General features: G+C 38.5%; 1 protein-coding gene across 1 annotated transcript in view; it reads left to right on the top strand.

Annotated features, from left to right (window-relative positions):
• Positions 1-21,236, top strand: part of LOC150085733 (peroxisomal N(1)-acetyl-spermine/spermidine oxidase-like) — a 173,030-nt gene that overhangs the window by 109,301 nt on the left and 42,493 nt on the right. The window lies entirely within an intron of this gene.

Below are 21,236 nucleotides of genomic sequence, written 5' to 3'. Positions count from 1 at the left end.
AACAGTTGACCCATCGATATCAAGTGGACCAATCTGATTCATCCCCTTCCTTCTAGAGTTTACATAAGTAAAGAACTCTTTGCTGTTTTTCTTTGCATCCCTTGCCAAAGATTTCTCGTAATCTGCTTTTGCCTGCCTAATCTCCTTTGTAACTTGGTTACAGATCAACTTGTATCTATCATAGGCTTCTGTGTCATGTATTAATTTGTATGTATCCCATGCATGTTTCTTCTCTGCCATATGCCTCATCAGTTCATCTGACATCCATTTAGGCCTAAACCTTGAACAATATTTCTTAGTTGGTATGTAAAGCCTAGTAGCTTCCAAGATAAGTTCTTTGAATGCTTCCCATTTTGCATTAGCTGTTGGTAAAATCATCAGTTGGTCCCACTGTATAGAATTTAAATACTGTCTCAGTCCATCGTAGTCGCGTTTACGAAAGCAATAACCCTTCCCTTTACCCCTTATGGTAGTTACCTCTTTGAGTAAATCCAATTTCAGCACACTGTGATCACTGCCACCTAGTGGTTAATTTATCTGCAGATTCTTAATGCATGAACAATCACTGCTGATAATCAAATCAAGAGTATTCCTCCCTCTAGTTGCCTCCCGAACATGCTGATGTAGAAAATAATCATCCAATAAATCCACAAAAGCCTTGCTAGTGTGTGAGTGACCAGCCTCCAAATTCCAGTCAATATCTGGGAAATTAAAATCTCCCATTATAAGACTCTCTGATTTACTGGCCCACTCTATTTCCTTGTACAGTTTCTTATTGTATTCATCAGAGTCATTAGGCCTATAGCACACTCCTACTCTCAATTTTGATCTCCTAATGCTTATGTCACATCAAACTGACTCGACACTGCACTGTCCAGCGATGTCCACTGGCTTCACTTCCTTGGATTTTATGTATTTCTTAACTAATAGCATAACCCCCTCCTCCCTTCCTATCCAGTCTATCCTTTCTGTAGACGTTGTACTCCCCAAATTCCAGTTCTGCATTCCTTATATCTGTGTGACACCACGTCTCTGATATCCCAACAATATCTGCCTTTGATGTTTTGAGCAATACCTCAAATTCATCAAGTTTATTTACTAAACTCCTAGCATTGGTGTACACGCAAGTATACATGCACCTATTTCTATTCTTAGCTACCCTAACACAACCCATGTGTTTATTTGTACCGCAATGACTCCCAGCAGTCTCTGAAATATCCTGCGTCTTGTTTTTCAGGCTTCTGCTCATTCCAATAGAAGCAGTGCAAGAATCTCTTTCACCTCTGCTGGTGGCTACTGTTAATCTATTGGTCTTTGTCTCCCCCCAAGCTAGCAGTTTTCCGACCCACCTAACACTGCCTCGATAGCATCAGCAAATATTCTTGCACCCTTTCTATTTAAGTGTATCCCATCCCTGTAGAAGCAATGTTCATCATAACCTCAAAAGTCATCAGTCGTACTGCATGATGGAAGAGATGGGGAAGGGTTGACTGGAACTTAGCTCTGGATACTAAACATGGGTTCCACCACTTCAAGCCTCTAATAAGCAGGTGGTGGTATTGCACCAGTTAATTAGAGTCATCTACTGCCTAATATTCCCTGGTAACACAGGGGCGGCATTCCTCCATGTGGTGTGGGCGCCACACCTCGACCCCTGCTTACGTTGGTTCATACCTGGGTGGTCACGCCCAGTGAGCTCGTGCATGGAGGTTATACCCAGGATTACTAACAGTCCCACCATCATGAAGGTGGAAGCAGAGAATTTGGCTGTCACAGACCGTCCGGATTTCGCCGAAATTGGGTCTACTTGACTTGGATGTTACTCGAATATCAGTACAGCTTGTCTGGCATGTCTGAGAGAATGTCTGTGACATCCTCAAGGACCAAACTGGATGCAAAATATAATTTTGATATCATAATACTTGGATTTCAGGAAGGCTTTTGATACTGTTGCACATTAACCCTAGGGGCTCACATCTAGTGAGTATGGGCTTGGCACACCCAGGATCCTGAGCTTGGATATCATCATTTTTCTTTTTCTTGGTGTTCTTGTTCTCTCTCTCAGGATAATACTGAATTTTTTTTTTTTTTTTTTTTTTTGGGCTGGTGTAGCATAAGCCTCAGGCTTCCTTGCACCATAGGGCTAATAATAATAATAATAATAAAATACTGCTGTATGAACTGGAGAAATGTGGCATTAAAGGCAAGTTACTGCTATGGATAAAGGGATTGTTAAGTGTAAGAAGTCACAGGGTGGTTATTACTGCTCTTTGTGGACTAATGTGTTAAACAGTGGTAATAATTATTATTAATGATATTGAGGAAGGTATATCAGGCCTAATATCAAAGTTCACTAATATTACAAAGGTTGGCAGGGTGGTTAATGACAGTAATCAGGGTGAGCTTCTACAACATGATCTAAGAGAATTGGGTCAATGGGCCAAGAAATGGCATTGACAGATGCAAGGTACTGCATATGGGTAGCAGTAATTCTAAAGTAACTTATCTACTGTGTGGTACTACACTCAGGGTAGCGGAAAATGAAAAAGACTTGGGGGTAACTGTGCCAGTCAGATATGAAATTCTTTGATCAGTGCCCAGCTAAGTTGTCACAATGATATACAGAACCTTTGCTAGTAAGGATAAGGAGGTAATTATTCCTTTGTACAATGCCCTGAGTATTGTATACAAGTTTGGAGGCCTCACTTTAGGAAGGATGTAGATCTGCTGGAATGAGTACAGAGAAGGGCAGCCAGATTGGTGAAGGTAATAAAAAGGTGCTCATACTTATAAAGGCCTCAGTTCTGCAAATTGCAGCTTCTGGAGACCAGGCTCCTGCTGGGTGATGAGGTGTTTTAGGCCTTGAATGGATTAATTATGCTGAATGTGAATGTCATCCTTTCTCTTGCTGAGACTACACACATAAGGGGACATACATTTAAGTTGAGGAAGGATGGTTGAAGGATAGTGTGGAAGTTTTCTTTCAGCCAGCAGGTGGTTGATTGTTGGAACAAGCTTCCATTTGTTGTTGTGGAAGTGGATGGTTTTAATAAATTCTGGGAAATTCAGACAAATTTCCTGGATGGTATGGATGGGAGAAGTGTGTAGGTTTTTTTTTTTTTTTTTTGCTTTTAATATAAAAGCTTGCTCTCTTGCGTCATTTGCCACTACAGTACTACTATTACTATATGCTCATTGACAGCGACCTGTCTCTTCTAAATTTGGGAACAAACACCTTCTACCATGTACCTACCCATATGTTTTCTGCCAGTGATCTTCCTATCTGCTCCCCTTCATTTATATGGGGGGCAAAGGTGAACCCATATGGAAGTAATCACTTCCCTCTGATAACCTGCTTACATAGTGGGAGACTTGTCTTCCTTTTTGGCTATCCCAGTGGAAAATTGATCAGGGTGACTGGCAGTAGTGGATTAAGGTCGGTTGAGGCCCCGGGCGCAGAAGAAAATATTGGGCCCCTTAAAAAAAAAAGAGAGAGACAGGGAAATAAAAATACATGTTAACCATTTTTTTAAATAAATAAAAAATATTATGTACTATTAATGTTTTATTTCCAATAAAATTTGAATATAATATATGTATAATATAATTAATAATAGCATAATAATAATCACAAAGTTTTGAACTAATAGTTGAACATATTAGTTAAACTAATTTGTTGGGGTTTTGCGTGGGCCCCGTCAGAAGTTGGGGCCCAGGGCACGTGCCCGGTGCGCCCGCCGTTAAACCCACCTCTGGTGACTGGAAATGCCTTTCAACATTTGGCAAATTTTGACATCTCTTCAGTCAGGAAAGTATCATCCATGCAATTGCAATTCCTAAAACATCTATGTGGTTTCCACTATTTCCCAAACCATGGTAGCAAAAAAATCACAAAACAAACCCTGAGGGATATTCTGACAATATTCCACCATGATGATATCCCAGCCTTTAAATGCCCATGTGTTAAAGCATGTTGTTATTATTATTATTATTAGCCATGTGGTGCAAGGAACCCTGAGGCTTATGCTGCACCCACCAAAAATAAAATTCCCATATTACCCTGAGAGAGAGAGAGAGAGAGAGAGAGAGAGAGAGAGAGAGAAGTAGAAAGGAATCACCAAAAAAGAGAAGAATGATGATATCCAGCTCAGGCCCCTGGGTTTGCCAAGCCCATACTCACCACATGAACCCCTGGGGTTAAATATATCCGACTTCAGGGTCAAAAGGGATCCTAGATCCTATTACTCAGGCAACCAGGGCTGGCACCAGACTATTTTGTGCCCTAGGCAAGGCGAGCTACTCGCACCCCCCCTCCCCAAATTGCCAACTCTGATTTTTAAGAACAGATGTTTTGTAAAAAAAAAAATAAAAAGCACAAAACCTGAAACTGCTAAATTTATTTTAAATTGCAAGAATAAGTAATAATCAATCTTTGATTATCTTTCACAAATACAAAAGTAAATATTCTGGTTCACAAATCATTTTGAAACTAAAGGGCACTCGGTATAATGAATACCTCCGCCATTGACAACACAACATTAAAACAAACAGAGTTAAAAAGTCTCATAAAAATTTCAATTTCAGGCACATCAAAATCTCACTGTGTGTGTGCCTTTTCCTTTGCAAATTTTGTCACCAATTCAACCAGATCAAGTGCTGATTCCTGGGCATGTTCGATTGATATAGTTGCCAAGCCAACTAGTCTCTTTCCAACGTTGTAGGGTGTATTAAGTTTTTATAAGTTTGAACTTTGAGAAACTACGTTCACCACTTGTCACTGATACTGGAAGTGTGAAAAGGATTCTTAGAGCAACGGAATCTTTAGGCACATTATCCAGGAGTTTTTGTTGTAGTATGAAGAGAAGTACGGTGGCATAGACTTTGGAAGTCTTCGAGCTATTGCTATAAGTTCGCAACATCGATCTTCAGCATCAGTATCTTTGTTTCCATTATGCAGTAATGATTTTTCTAAATTCTTGCAGCCCTTAAGTATATCTTCAGTAGATTTTTTCTTTATACTGTACATATCATATAGGTATCCAAATAGGGAATTATATTGTTGTAGCTGTATAGTAGAAACCTACTTTGAATTCCTGCTTTGGATCTTGTGGTGCCTCTTCTTGGGCCTCATACTCAAACTGCCGTTTCTTTCTCCTGTTTCAAACTTGTTCTGTCTTAAAGTTTGGTAGTATCTAGTTCCTTTGCAATCTCAGTAGCATCTGTCAAAACTTGTTGAAAACCCTCATCACACCTGCAGTCCACATGGTAATTCTTAGTCACTTGTAATTGTCTTGTAGCTGAATTTAAATCAGCTTCCTTATTTTGTAGTAGCTTGCTTGTAAGATTGACTTCAAAAAGGATGTTGTACCACGTAACAAGGGATACCACAAACTTGAACTTACTAATTGCACCAGCAAGGGCCTTAGCTTCAATTTGGAAACCACTGATATCTCAGTGGTTTCAAAACATCGATCGACTCTCCCATCTTGTTTCACTCAGTGGCTTAACTGTTATGCCTAAATCTGATATATTTCTAGTTAGAATTTGCCAACGCTTAGTTGATGCAGAGAAATAATTATAGATGTTGAACCAAAATGGAGAAACTAGTTGCTTCTAGACAACATCTAGCAGCATCATTGACTATCAAGCTTAAAGAGTGCGCTTTGCAGGGCACAAAAAAGGCATGTGGGTTTACGTCCAGTACTCTCTTTTGCATGCCATTATCATTGCCTTTCATATTACTCCCATTATCATAACCTTGACCACGCAGATTTTCAACTGGTAATCCCATTTGCTCAAGCTGTTCAAGAAGAGTTTTTCCTATAAAGGCACCTGTAGTCTCCTGTAGTGGAACAAATCCCAAGAAATGTTCTCTTATGATAATTTCAGGCTCAGACATCTCAACATCTGATGGTTTGATTACATCAACAAAATGCACAATCATTGTCATTTTCTCAATATGACTAACATCAGAATAATTGAATAGTATTTGGCTGAGTTTGTATGTGTTAAAATTTGCTGCTTTATAGCAGCGGCTAGAAGCTGTATAAGCTCATTTTGGATATCTTTTCCAAGTTAGTGAACCACTGTTTCTTGATCTTTAACTCTATGTCATGATAGGATCAAAAAGGGCTAGATATACTACAAACTTTAAAAATTTCCATTGTTAGCACTGTACAACTTTTCATTTTACCATGGAATGATAAGTTTTGCATGCCAAGAACTCTGACCAAAGCCAAGCATTGCAAGATTTGTTGCCAATATTGTTCTTCTTGCTTAATTTTCTGCTGGTTATTAGCATCAATTGTTTTTCCTTTAGATAAGTGCAATTCAAGTTCAAGCTAGGCTTGATAGTTTTCTAAATGGTCATGCGAAGAAAGAATTGCTCCAATGTTTTTTCAGTCTTTTGAACCTTTTTCTTGTAGGGATAATGCACCATTTTTTTTTGCTGAACAATTTACAGCAAAAACAAAAAAAACCACATCTTTTGAGGTTGAATATATCAACCATTTGCTAGTCTCCTCTTTTAGTGTATAGGAGAAAATCTGTTTTTCGAGTCTTTGGGAAAATCATGTGATACAATGTGCTGTGGTCCATGTTGTCGCAGATTATCACTGCAACAGTAGGGCCATTTGGCAGGGTCACTGTAATTTAAGTCAGGCACAATACCATCTTCTTTTGCAGACTTTGCAGTACTCTCACTTTTCTTGACATCCTCTTTTTCTTCTGTGTTTTCCAGAAATATCTCCAATTTGTGAAACTTCTGTCTTAGAGTTATATCATTTGTAATAGGAGCATCACATTCAGCTTCCCTAGTGTTAGTTTCAACAAGAGTACAGTCATATCCATGTTCTTGATTTGCTTTCTGTGTACAGAGTTATTTCAGGAAGAACCCTTTCTTGCTTTGCTTGCTCCTTAGCCTTTTCTGCCTTTCATTTGTGGTACTGGGCTCCAGTAGGTAATTTTTTTATCAGCCATAGCTCACTAGAAAAAAGAAATAAAAATATATGGGATCACTGTGATCCAAATTGAATAAAGTTTAACAGTATTGTTAGTGTTGAAAACAATAAACTGGTTATGAACTAACAATGAACTATAAACTATTATGAACAGTGAACTATTATATTTTCCTGTGCCCCTCTGTGGACTGCACTCTAGGCAGCTGCCTAGTTGGCCTAATGGTAGTGCCAGCCCTGCAGGCAACCAGCTGTAAGGTAGTCTGCTACAAAATATGGAAAATGAGGGAAAATGCACAGCAACCCTTCTTCAGTCCTGGAATAGAATGGATGCCCGATTGCAGACTCAACTATAATGGCAAATTGGGGAAACATTTTCTAACATCTCAGCAACATAATTTTATTTCCCAGAGTTTCCAATCCTTAAACATAATTGAGAAACAGCCCCTTATATTTACCTATATAATGGGCCATTTACCATACATCATTAGCATTAGTAGAGGCATATGATGCAAGAAAGCAAGCTTATGTAGCATCAGCCAAAAAAAAAAAAAAAACCCTTCCACTTCACCCCTCCGTTTCTTTGAAATACCTGTCCAGCTGAGCCTTAAATTTATTTAGGCTATCAACTTCCACAACAAGGGATGGAAGTCTGTTCCACCAACCAACCAACTACCCGCTAGCTAAAGGCAAATTTCCGCACATCTATCCGACATTTGTCTTTCCTCAATTTGAATTTATGCCCTCTCAGGTGATTATTCTGAGCAAGAGGCAGTATCCCATCAGCATTGATCATGCTCAAACCATTCAAGGCTTTGTACACCTCTATCAGATCACCTTGCTAGTGCCTAGTCTCCAGACACTGTAATTTGCAAAACTTAAGCCTTTCTTTGTAAGAGCAACCCTTTGTTCCATTCACTAACCTTGTTGCCATTCTCTGTACTCGTTCCAGCAGCTCTACATCCTACTTGAAATGAGGCCTCCAGACCTGTATATAGTACTCAAAGTGCGGCCTGACCATTGCCTTATACAAGGGAATAATCACCTCCCTATCCCTGCTAGAAAAATTCCTGTATTTCATTGACAAGACACCATGAGCTACTCTTGCAGCCCGTCTGCACTGCTCAGAGAACTTCATATCTGCCTGCACAATTACCCCCAGTACCACAGAGTTGATACGTTGCTCTGGGGTTGCTGTTTCTCATATGTAGTACTTTACAGTTGTCAATGTTAAACTTCATTTGCCACCTCTCAGCCCATCTGCTCAACCTTTCCAGATCCTGTTGCAGCAGCATAGCGTCAGTAGCGTCCTTAACAACCCTGCCAACATTTGTATCGTCTGCAAACTTGGACATTAAGCTTGATATACCATCATCAATATTATTTATAAATACAGAAAACAACAATGGACCCAACACTGAACCCTGAGGGACTCCACTAACATTAGTCCACGATGAGCAGTGTCCATTAATTACCGCTCTCTGTCTTCTGCCACTCAACCATCAATTTATCCATAGCAACAATTTGCCACCAATGCCACACTGCTCCAATTTGTGCAGCAGTCTTCCATGTGCAACAGTATCAAAAGACTTTCTAAGATCAAATATATAATATCAAAGTTATTCCCTGCATCCAATTCTTTTGTGACTACATCATAGTATCCAATCAAATTGGTCAGGCAAGATCTTCCCTTAACAAAACCATGCTGTGTCTGAGCTATAACTGAATTCTTGTCGAGATGATCCTGCGGTGCTTCCATTAATTTTCCTGGAACAGAAGTTAAACTCACAGGTCTATAATTACTTGTGTCAGCCTTTGATCCTCCTTTGTGAATTGGGGTTACATTTGCACATCTCCAGTCTGTGGGTACCTCCCCTGAGTCCAAGGAAGCTCTCATAATTATGGCTAACGGATTGCCTCCTTTAATATAACTGGGTAGATCCCATCCATCCCAGGTGCCTTTCTTGTATTTATCTTCAACAATTTTTCCTCCACTTTACTCTCAATTATTACAAGATCATCTAGCTCACTGCCAGTGTTTACTTCATCTATGGCATTCCCCTTCCTGCATAACTCCTCATGTGTGAATGTAGATGCAAAATATTGATTTAGTTTGTTAGCTACTTGAGCAGGATCATGAACAGTTGAACCATCGATATTAAGTGGACCAATCTGATTCATCCCCTTCCTTGTAGAGCAGGGGTTCTTAACCTTTTTAGTTCCACGGACCCCTTTTCCAGTCGGGTGAATGCCACGGACCCCTTTGCCATTCAGGTGAATGCCAAGGACCCCCTTCTCAGAATAATGTTTTTAAATGCATAAAATAAAATTACAAAAAAAACAGTTTAATGAAATAGTTACCAAAATTTAAAAAAAACATTATACAGTAATATGTGTTTCTTTCTTAACACATTGAATAATAATACAATACATTTAAAATATAGGAATGTTGATGTGAAATTTTATTTTTTAAGGACATGTCAGTGTGAAGGCTGTTGTTGTTCATCTCGAATAAGAACATTAAACTGTGGTGTGGTATTTGACAAGGCAACACGCATGTCATGTTGGATATCTAATCGATTTCGATTTTTTGTTTTCATTGTTAAAAGTGCTGAAAATCCCGATTTGCACAGATATATTGTTGCAAATGGTATCAAAGCTTCCATAGCTCGCTTTACAAGACGAGGATAGGCTTCTCTCAGGGAACACCAGAATTCTCCAAGACTTTTTGAGGTAAACTCCAATCGTAGTAAATTTTTTGACCTAAGATCAATGAGTTCATCTTTGGTTAAGTCAACATCTTCGATACAGTTTATATCAAAAAGAAAAGGATTTCGGATCCATGGTTCAATTTTCATGCCATGAAGATAGAAATAATTTTTAAAAGAGTTCTGTAATGTTTCCAAGTGTTCGCAGATATCTCTTTTCAAAAAAATTGAGAGAGAAGTTTGCATTTCAACTACATCTTGGTAAAGCACTTCCTGCAACAGTGGAAAGTTTGCAAGAATGTCGGCCTCTACTCTCTTCTTCCATATTGGTAACTTAGCCAAGAAAGCTTGTAATATTTCAGTTGCATCCATAATGGTGACTTCATGACCTTAAATGGAAAGATTTATCTCATTCATATGGTGAAAAATATCTGCCATGTAAGCCAACCCATGGATAAAATCCTTCCTTTCAAAATGTTCCAAGAGTGGGTTTTCTCTTTCTTCCAGAAAAAGTGAAACTTCTGCCCTTAGTTCGAACAAGCGCTTCAAGACTTGTCCTCTTGAAAGCCAGCACACTTCTGTGTGGTAGAGAAGCACTTCATATTCTGCTCCCATTTCTTGACAAAATCTTTTAAAAATACAGTGATTCAGAGAACTTCTTTTGATAAAGTTGATAACTTTTATGGCTGTTGACAATACTTTTTTCAGGGTTGTTGGAAGAGTCTTTGTTGCCAGTGCATGTCTGTGTAAAAAGCAGTGAGTGACGATGATTTGAGGAGCTTCTTTTTTCACTAAAGTAGCAAAACCAGATGTATTACCAGGCATCGCAGGAGCTCCATCAGTGCAAAGAGAATGAAGTTTTCCTTTCCATTCAAAGTTTCGTTTGTAAAAAAAACTTTTTACCATTTTGAAAACGTCGACGGTCTTTGTAGTTTCCGAAAGAGACTCACAAAATAAGAATTCTCCTTTGATGACGTCAGCATGCACATAGCGAACAAAAACAAGGAACTGGCTACATTGAGAAATGTCTGTAGTTTCATCCAATTGCTTACTGAAGGAGAATGGCGAGGCTGCCATTTCCTCGATGACCTGCTTCAAAATATTAAAAGACATATCAACTATTCTAGAATGTATTACATCATTTGACAAGGGAACAGCTTCCAGTTTTTTTCTCTGTTCCAGTCCACAGACCAGTTCGACCATTTACAGTGCACGTGGCTTTACTAAAGTCTCCAATAGTGTGGGGCTTCTTTTGCTTGGCAATCCAGTAAGCAACTTTATAGGATGCTTCAAGAAAAGGTTTTCGTGAAATAGCAAATCCAAGTTTTGGAAGTGTCCCTGCTTTTTCGAATTGAGATTTTTTCGCATGAAAAAACCAGCTTCTTTAGATGCAGTTTCAGCGTGGACAGACTTGAGATGGTCTTTCAGTTTTGCTGGCTTCATTCTTCCGTTCACAAGAATTTTTCCGCACAAAAAACTGCGGTATTTGAGTCCCGTCATGTTCATTAATGCAAGTGAAAACAAATAATACATAGTTTTCATCATACTTCCTTTTCTTCGACATTTCAACTTAAATTCGGTCTGTAACAAATGTTAAATAATTAATGTAAAAATAATTAATGCAATATTAGCAACTAAGAAAGACATACACGAACACTGTATGCATCGACAGACACACACACACGGTGGGCATGCATACACGCCTGTAGCACTGTAGGGGCCTCCACCGTTGGACCGGTATACACGCACATAGCAGCAAAAAGGTTAAATTACACACTTCAACTGTTATCTAAACCGTAGGACGTGTTTGAACGTACAGTCAGTCCTCGTATAGTACAATAGTTGTGTTCCTAGAAACACTCGTGCAATGCAAAATCGTGCAATATAAACAACAGGTCCTATGGGATAAATAGGGTTAGGTGCCGACCACCCAAGACTGAACACACATTTGTAACCAAAACATTACCAAACACAATAAATAATCATAATAAAATATATAAGTATTTTATTACGACTATTACGTAATAAAATATTGCTAATGCTTTTGCTTCTATCGTAAGCAAACTTGATTTTTGTTTGATTTTCTATCCAAACAGATGACAGCTGTTCCATCTCTTCCAATTCTTTTTGCCTTAATCTAATGGATTTTAATTACACTTTGAGTTGTTCCTGCTATGAAAGTTTTTTTCTCTGCATTCTTTGTAATTCTCGGCATTGCCTCATTTAGGCCTGTAGCACATGCAATATCACATGGTCTTTCATTTCGCTCAAAGCGTTTCACAATTTCATATTTTTTCTCTATCGATAGAGGTAGACTGGCCATAAATCTTACCAGGAAAACTCCGGTGGGCTGGAGGCCGGTGTGATTTTGGCCATAAACGCTAGTATGAGGCCACTACAAATTTTCCCGGTAAGAATTTTTTACCCAGTCCGCCTCTGTTTATTGATATTGCTTTTATTTTTCTCTCTGAATCTGCAGTGTCTTCACCAGGACCCTTCCTTTTCACACCTTTTAAGTATTTTACTCATATTTAGGGAATAAAGCACAATTACAAAACGAGGAGGCACGCTTGATACACATAAACAAAGCTGCGTGCATGTAGCAACTGAATAAACAACACCATAAAGGCAGAGATACAGTATTAACACTTCACATTTTACTAAAGCACATTTCGAGGGGTTACTACCATAAAACAATAAAAACGATTTCCAGTTGTGTTCCTGCTGGTGGAATCAGTTATAAACTGGTAAACTCGATCTAATTGCATTTGCGATTATACCAATAGCTGGAATTGTGTTGGTTTTTACGTTATTATGGTGAAATGTGTTTCCCCCTTCACTGATATAAAAAACATAAATACATTTTCAGAATCTTCTCTTCTTTCCTATCATGTTGCGTTCTGTTGGGGTGATTCTGCGTTCGACTGCCATTTCTTGTAAACACAAAGGCGAATCGTGTATAAGCGAATTCAGTTCGTGTTATATAAGATATCGTTCCCATATTTATAAATCGTGTATGATCGAATTCGTGTAGTGTAAACACGTGTTATACGAGGACTGACTGTACCTCATTTACACTTGTTGTTGTTGTTGTTTTGGTTTTTAGGAGCATTAGCAACTAAGGCCATATTGCTCCGGGATATGCGGTAGTCATTCCCTGACCTTTCCGCATCCTCCGTATTTGGTGGTGACGGGCTCGAACCCCGGTCTAATCAAGAAGCGTGTGCTATGCACTGCTGCTCCTTCCCACCTGGCTACGGAGGCGCCTTATTTACATTTACATTTACACTCGTAGCCAGCGTGTCTATTTGTGTTAAAAGTGCCTACTAGGTGCTGATTTCCTGGATAATTTGCCAACTACGTCGCACGATAGTCTGTCCACAGCAGGACTGCAATCAAGTGCGATCTAGCGGCAGGTCAAATAACTGCCGTAATTTCAAAGTAATGATGAGCGTAAGTGATTTTTCGAGATATGCAATAACTATAATACGATATGAAAATATCTGTTATTTCTATTGGTGACTACAGAGACAGCTAATACAATTGTAATTTATTACATACATATATTACATAAGTGAAGGAAATTAATGAGTTGATTTTTTCCCATCCAACCTCACGGACCCCCAAGGGATCTGTGGACCCCTGGTTAAGAAACCCTGTCCTAGAGTTTATATAAGTAAAGAACTCCTTGCTGTTTTCCTTTGCATCCCTTGCCAAAGATTTCTCTTAATCCGCCTTCGCCTGCCTAACCTCCTTTGTAATTTGGTTACAGATCAACTTATATCTATCATAGGCTTCTGTGTCACATGTTAATATATATGTATCCCATGCATTTTTCTTCTCTGCCATATGTCTCTTTAGTTCATCTGACATCCATTTAGGCCTGAACATTGAAGAATATTTCTTAGTTGGTATGTAAAGCCTAGTAGCTTCCCAGATAAGTTCTTTGAATGCTTCCCATTTTGAGTTTGCTGTTGGTAACATCATCAGTTGGTCCCACTGTATAGAATTTAAATACTGTCTCAGACCATTGTAGTCGCCTTTACGAAAGCAATTACCCTTCCCTTTACCCCTGATGGGAGTTACCTCCTTGGGTAAATCCCACTTCAGCACACTGTGATCGCTGCCACCTAGTGGTTCCTGTATCTGCAGATTCTTAATGCGTGAAGAATCACTACTGATAATCAAATCAAGAGTATTGCTCCCTCTAGTTGCCTCCCGAACATGTTGATTTAGAAAACAATCATCCAATAAATAAACAAAAGCCTTGCTAGTGTGTGAGTGACCAACCCACAAATTCCAGTCAGTATCTGGGAAATTAAAATCCCCCATTATTAGACTCTCTGATTTACTGGCCCACTCTATTTCCCTGTACAGTTTCTTATTATACTCATCAGAGCCATTAGGCCTATAGCACACTCCTACTCTCAATTTTGATCTCCCAATGCTTATGTCACACCAAACTGACTCGACACTGCACTGTCCAGCGATGTCAGCTGGCTTCACTTCCTTGGATTTTATGTGTTTCTTAACTAATTGCATAACCCCTCCTCCTTTCCTATCCTGTCTATCCTTTCTGTAGACGTTGTACTCCCCAAATTCCAGTTCTGCATTACTTATATCTGTGTGACACCACATCTCTGATATCCCAACAATATCCGCCTTTGATGCTTTGAGCAATACCTCAAATTCATCAAATTTATTTACCAAACTCCTAGCATTGGTGTACATGCAAGTATACATGCACCTATTCTTTTTCTTAGCTACCCTAACACAACCCATGTGTTTACTTGTACCCCAATGACTCCCAGCAGTCTCTGAAATATCCTGCATCTTATTTTCCAAGCTGCTGCTCATTCCAATAGAAGCAGTGCAAGAATCACTTTCTCCTCTGCCAGTGGCTACTGTTAATCTATTAGTCCTTGTATCCCCCCAATCTAGCAGTTTTCCGACCCACCTAACACTGCCTCGATAGCATCAGCAAACATTCTTGCACCCTTTCTATTTAAGTGTATCCCATCCCTGTAGAAGCAGTCTCTCCTATTAACAAGTACAGACCAATCTGAAAAAAATTCTACCCCTTGAGCCTTGCACAATCCTTCCAGGGCCGAATTGATCGACAGGGCTCTCATCATATACTCCCTCCTATCGTGACTGGGCAGAATTGCAGACACTTTCAAATTCAACCCTAATTCACGGCTTTTTTTCAACAGTGACCTGTACTTTTTAAGTAATTCCGCCGGTCTCCTACTCTTAATATCATTAGTGCCAACGTGTACAACTATATCACCTTTTGTGCCCTTAAAAGATGATATCCGCTCTACGTCATCAACCTTTACCCCTGGCAGACATACCCTGGTCCACCTATCCTTTTAACAAAGCATGTTTCTCCTTTTACCTGACAATAGAGTCACCAACAACTACTAGTTCCTTTGGGAACAGCGCATTCTGCCTTGGGGGTTGCTGCTGTGTTGCGTGATGCCCAAGTGCAAGCTCTGGCGTTGGTGTGGGCAGCTGAGAGCTTGATGGGCCCTCACTTTTAATCCTTCGAGGGCATCCACCCTGTCCTTCAAGCTCTCATATAGGCCCGTAACAATGCTGAGTCGTCCCCTGATTTCTTTACACTCCTTGCATCGCACACATACAAAGACATCCCCCATGGCAGTATCATGTCCCGTAACTGACTGCTCTACAAACATCAAGCAAATAGTGCATTTTAAAAGGCTGTGATTCAGAGGGCAACTGCCCCCCTCAGTTCTCCCCTGAGCCACAGCACTCCCATTAGCTTGAGCATTTTTGCTTTGCTGCTCCGAGTCATGATTTCGATTTAATTTCAATAAAATTTCAATTTCTGTACAAAATTAAAACCTTAAACTTGTATCCCAACACGGTTATAACGCTATATCTATGTTTCAATATCGAGTGTTATCTACGAAATCCGTTTATATAACTTCCGTATCAAGTTAAGTATTAATTATTTATGTTACGTAATCTAAGTCGTTATATGTATATAGTTAAAAGTACAATTTAATTGACAATGAAGTTCAACAAGATTAATAGATTTACTGATTAATTGACAATATTATATTATGTACTATACTATACTAAGCTTATGCTATCTAGTTCGAGATATTTTGTATCACGTAACAATGTCGGTAATTTATGAACGGTAAATCTAAGTACACTTAAGTATCGATTAACTTCCAAATCTCGCTGTCTCAATTCAGAATAAACTAAGGATCCTGACTAGCTATTTACAGAAAATAATTTGATATAACAATTGGTTAATAAATCGGCTAAATATGGTTTAAAAAAACCTCTCGTTCAACAGAGTTGCAACTTGTAACACTTGGATTTGATACCCTTACTGATACTAAGTAATACCTACAAAATCTCTATCTAAGTTAAACTTTAAACTAAGTATCGTAACTAGGAATATAAAGCTACTCTAGAAAATAAGTTAATATGCCAATTCATAGTAAAACAGAAAATAAATCAGAAAAAACTTCTCTGTTCCAGGAGCGGCAATAAGCTACGTGCACACAGGCTACTCTCGTGCTCAAAATAACATCAACTGAAAACAGCTCTCACCTATATGAAGGCAATTGCTGGTGGAACAGATGACATCCATTATGAAATGATTAAACACCTTTCACCAAAATCCATGGACCACTTGCTCTTTCTACACAACAGAATCTTGAGTAGTTTCCTGACACCTGGTGCAAGGCAATTATTCTTGCCAGGAAAGGATCCTGAATTTCTAACAAATTTCCATTCTTTTGCTCTGACTAGCTGTCTATGCAAATATTGTAGAGTCAATGCTTGTATTTTATGGTACTTAAAATCAAATAACCTTCTTTTCTGCATTTAGTGCAGCTTACAAAGGAACACCTGGTGTCTATCTTTGATATGGAAAAAGCATGTGACATCTTGGAGATCTGGTATTTTAAAAGATCTTTATAATCTCGGCCTTAGAGGTCACCCTGTTTTTATCTTATTGTTTTTTCCAAGGTCGGATAGGATCCACCCTCTCTTAGTCCTTTTTCCAAGAGGAGGGAGTAAGGCAAGGATCTGTTGAGTGTTATGCTTTTTTTTTTTTTTTTTTCATTAAAGTAAACTCCATTACCAAACATCTTTTTCCAAGCATAGTATGCTCTATGTTTATGAATTCATCATATTTTTCCAGTCATGCAACTCAAGGGTTATTGAGGGACCACTTCAAGGTGACATTGATTGCCTTATTTCCTGGGCAGAGGCCAATGGTTTCAGGTTCTCACCACAGAAGACCGTTTGCATCCGTTTTTTTTTAAACTTCACCCCAAATCTGAATTAAGGCTTGGACATAATTTCTTGCACTATTCCAGTAGTGCAAGAAAATTTGATATTTCTCCAATGTATTTGATAGTATAAACCAGAGCTATAATGCTCAATACATTCTATGTTGATATCAATATTTGTACAAGAATAAGAGAAGTTTACCTCTATATGATACGTAGAACACTTCCATATGATACTCTTCAGAAATTAAAACAAAAACAATTAAAAAATCAAAAATCTTACATTACAGTAAGAAATAATTAAAAATCAATTTAACGCAATTAAAAAATTAAGTTAAACAATTAATTTAATGCAATAAAAATTAAGTTAAACATTAATTAATTTAATCCAATAAAAATTAATTTAACACAATTAAAAAATTAAGTAAAAAATTAATTTAGCAAAAAAATTAAATAAAAAATTAATTTACCAAAAAAATTGCAAAACGATTTTCCTTCCCGTATAAGGAAGGAAGGAAAATCGTTTTGCAATTTTTTCGTTAAATTAATTTTTTAATTGCGTTAAAATGATTTTTAATTGTGTTCAATTGATTTTTAATTATTTCTTGCTGTAATATAATATTTTTGATTTTTAATTGTTTTCGTTTTAATTTCTGTAGAGTATCATACAGAAGTGTTCTATGTATCATATTGAGATAAACTCTTATTCTTTTACAAAAAATTCTCCAATGTATGCACAAAGTGCATGAGAGGGTGAACATTCTCTGTGCTCGCTCTCTCTCTCTTCTACTTCTTGGCGTGCAGAGTGATGCACTTCACTCTGTATTGTGCACTTTTGAGATCAAAATTAGATTATGGGTCTCGGGTATATGCATCTGCCAGAAATAGTGTCCTTCTGTGGCTTGACCCCATTCACCATTAGGCTATTTGTATTGCTACTGGCGCATTCAGAACATCTCCAGTCCAAAGTGTATATATGTGAAAGCAAATAAGCCATCCTTGTTGCTTTGATGAAAACAGTTGTCTCTACGATATGTTTTTAAGCTAAACTCCCTGCTAGTCCACCGCACGTGGATATGTTTTTGAGCCATGATGGAAAATCTTTAAAACTCATCTGACTGCCAACTGTCCATTTGGTATTCTTGTACAAGAGCTATGCAGAAAGCTTAACATTACTGTAGACAAGGTTGTGTGATCACCAAAGTAGCCCCTTCCACTCTGGCATGCTCAAATACCACTGCTACTTCTCCCTTAAGAGTTGGGTGGAGTCTGATACTCCATCTTCCATCTACTTTCAACTCTACCAGAACACTGATCCGAATATTCTTGTTTGTGGGATCTGCTGCTGTATTTTCAGACAATACTATATCTGAGGAGATTCATCCTGAATGCAGCATATACACTGCAGAGCTGCACACTATACAATTTGCCTTGGATCACATAAGAACTCATCTTATTGTTTATTCTATACGCTGATTCTTTGAGTACACTACAGGCTTTATCAGCAATGAGATAACATTACTCATCCAACCCTGTCCTGGATTCAGTAGATGATATGCACTCTTTATGAAGGTGGATTCAATATCTGCTGGATCTCCAGCCGCATCGGCATTAGTGGAAATGATTTTGCTGATACTACAGGGAAATAATCTGTAATAAGTTTTAATTGCAGAGGCAAGATTCTTGGCATAGGGAGGTAACAAACAAACCACATCAGATTAAGCCTGTAATCAAATTTTGGCAGTCTAGTCTACACAGGGATTGTAAAGAGGAAGTTATTTTTGCTTGGCTATGCATAGGACGTGTCATCTGACACATTTCTTTCCGTTGAGGGTTGATGGCTCACCCGTGTGTGAGCAGTGTGACACCGTCTAATCCATTAAGCATGTTTTAACTTTATGTACAAATTTTAGAAATGTACATTTTATACATTTAACCATCTGACTGAGCCATATACACTCAACCAGATTTTATCGAACAATGACCATATGTGAGCAGTTTAATTTTTACAAGCTATTAATATGTATACACTTATATAAAATAAGACAATTTATTTTTACTTTAGTCTGCCTTTTAATTCATCCTGCACTTTTTTTTGAAGAGGTAACCCATTTAAAATGTTTTGCCAAAATCTTTTTCTTTTTGAAACTATGACTTTGACCTGGTCCATTATAACCTCAGTTGTTTTTGCACCATAAAACCCCAATCCAGTCATTCATAAAATTTAATGGGTGAAGTGTCAATTATCATTTTCTGTAAGTGTGAGATATGTGGTGGTAGATTTGAAGTCTACAATAATAAGATGCTCAGCAGAAGCATGCATATTATTTATTATCCAATGTGCAACCTGCTGGATAATGGCCTGATCTAGGACTGGTGGAATGTACAGATGGTTATGTCAAGTGAATGTGGTGATATTGTACCAAGATTCAGTGCCACAAAATGATGAGATTGGACTCAGTGAGTGATGTTTTAGGGTAAGAATATTATACTTGAAGAACACGTCCACACAACTTCCCCTCCTAGAACCACGTGACATGAAGAGGGTCTTGAACCAAACAGTATGAGTGACTGTAATTGATTCTTCAGCAGGATCGTGCCACATTTCAGACATACGCAGTACAGCATATAGTAAAATCTGGTATTTTCAGTTTGTTTCATATGCTTCTTTCATTTTGATATAGAATTCTGAATGTATTGGGGTACTGAAGGATCATTAATGATTTGGATCGGATGCCATTGACTTTTTTGGGTGGGTGGAGTTCCAACACAAGATGTGCACATGAGTAGTCAGGACCTCTTCATTAGAACTGATGCTTGCATGCACAGATGATTTTTCCTCCCTCAAAGATGCAAGGGGAAAGAAGGGCTTAGAGCAAAATCCATGCATTTTAATTAGTCATTTGACACAGCTAGTCTGGTTTTATGGAGTCTTAAGGAGTTGCTGTAAGGAGATGTGGTAAAAAGGGTCTTATAAAATTACTAAGCGGCCATAAGGAAGGCTGTTGGAGAAGACCAGTTTAAATGACGGGTAAGTGAGCATCTTAGTTCGAAGTTGGAACGGTGAGGAACTGAATTTCTCCTTGTCAATGGAGAAATTCAGTTCCTCTTCAACTACCTTAATAATTTCTCCAGAGGTTGTTTTAGGGTCAGGTCTTGAGCTCAAACTTTTAGTCTTTCTGTTAGACTCTATTGACATAGGGTTTAAGTTTTGGTGAGGCTGATGTGCAATAGAAATTGGGTGAAGTGTTTTTTTTTTTTCCCCTCCCAGAAGAGGGCTGCTGTGTGGACACCCAGTACCATCACTCGTCTTTTATGGGGACAATTGCATTGTTATCTAGTGAAGGTTGCCTGTCACCCTGCAACAAAAATTGCATATGGTCTAACCTTTAGTTGGTGCTGCAGATTGGATCCAACTTTTTTTTGTTTGTTTTTTTGCCAGTGCAACAAAAACCAGTGACTTCCTTGCACTATGTGGTGAATACTATTACTATAGTAATAGTAATTAATAAGTAACCGTAATAGTATTAGTAAAAGTAAAAAAAAAAGTAAAGTGCAGCCATTATCAACCCACTGCAGGATGGAAGCCTCCTCAACAATTCATGCTGAGGGAAATGGACCATAATCTGCCACGCTGGTCCAATGCGGGTTGGCAGATCGACCGTATTCAGCAGTCAGGGGCTTGAACCCCGGTCTACTCAAAGAGCGTGTGCTACTGCACTCCCGCTCCTGCCCACTCGGCTACGGAGGCCTCTGTAATAGTATTACTTTAGTAATAATAGTAATACTGTAGTAATTGCTGTTACTAACTCATTAGGTTTATCACTGAAAAACTGGGAACTATTTTTCATTTCTTTCCATACATACTTTAAAATTGACAGAGAACTCCAGTGATTGTGCCAGCTTTAACGACTCTAAGTCGGTTTTTGATTGTTGCCACCTTTATTAGAAATTAAGAGTTCAGAAGAGATCCAGGGTACTGATACCTTGTCATTCACTTTTGCATTACACTTTATTTAGATCACAACTAGAGCAAGGGGCTCTTGCATTTTGATATAGAAGGGAACAAAAGGTGATGCTGATGTACCATTGGGTAGTAATGATATTAAGAGTAGGAGATCTGGGGATTTATTCAACAAGTATAGGACAATGTTGAAAGAAAGTCTTGAGTTTGGGTTGAAAGTGTCTGCAATTTTGTCCAAACGAGAGAGAGAGAGAGAGAGAGAGAGAGAGTGAGTGTGTGTGTGTGTGTGTGTGCACACGACACGTCTTTCAATCAATTCAGCACTGGGAGA

Source organism: Mastigoproctus giganteus, chromosome 5 (genome assembly GCF_048544385.1).
Source record: "Mastigoproctus giganteus isolate SK-2022 chromosome 5, ASM4854438v1, whole genome shotgun sequence".
Lineage (NCBI taxonomy): Eukaryota > Metazoa > Arthropoda > Arachnida > Uropygi > Thelyphonidae > Mastigoproctus > Mastigoproctus giganteus.
This window is presented reverse-complemented; position numbering and strand designations above follow the sequence as displayed.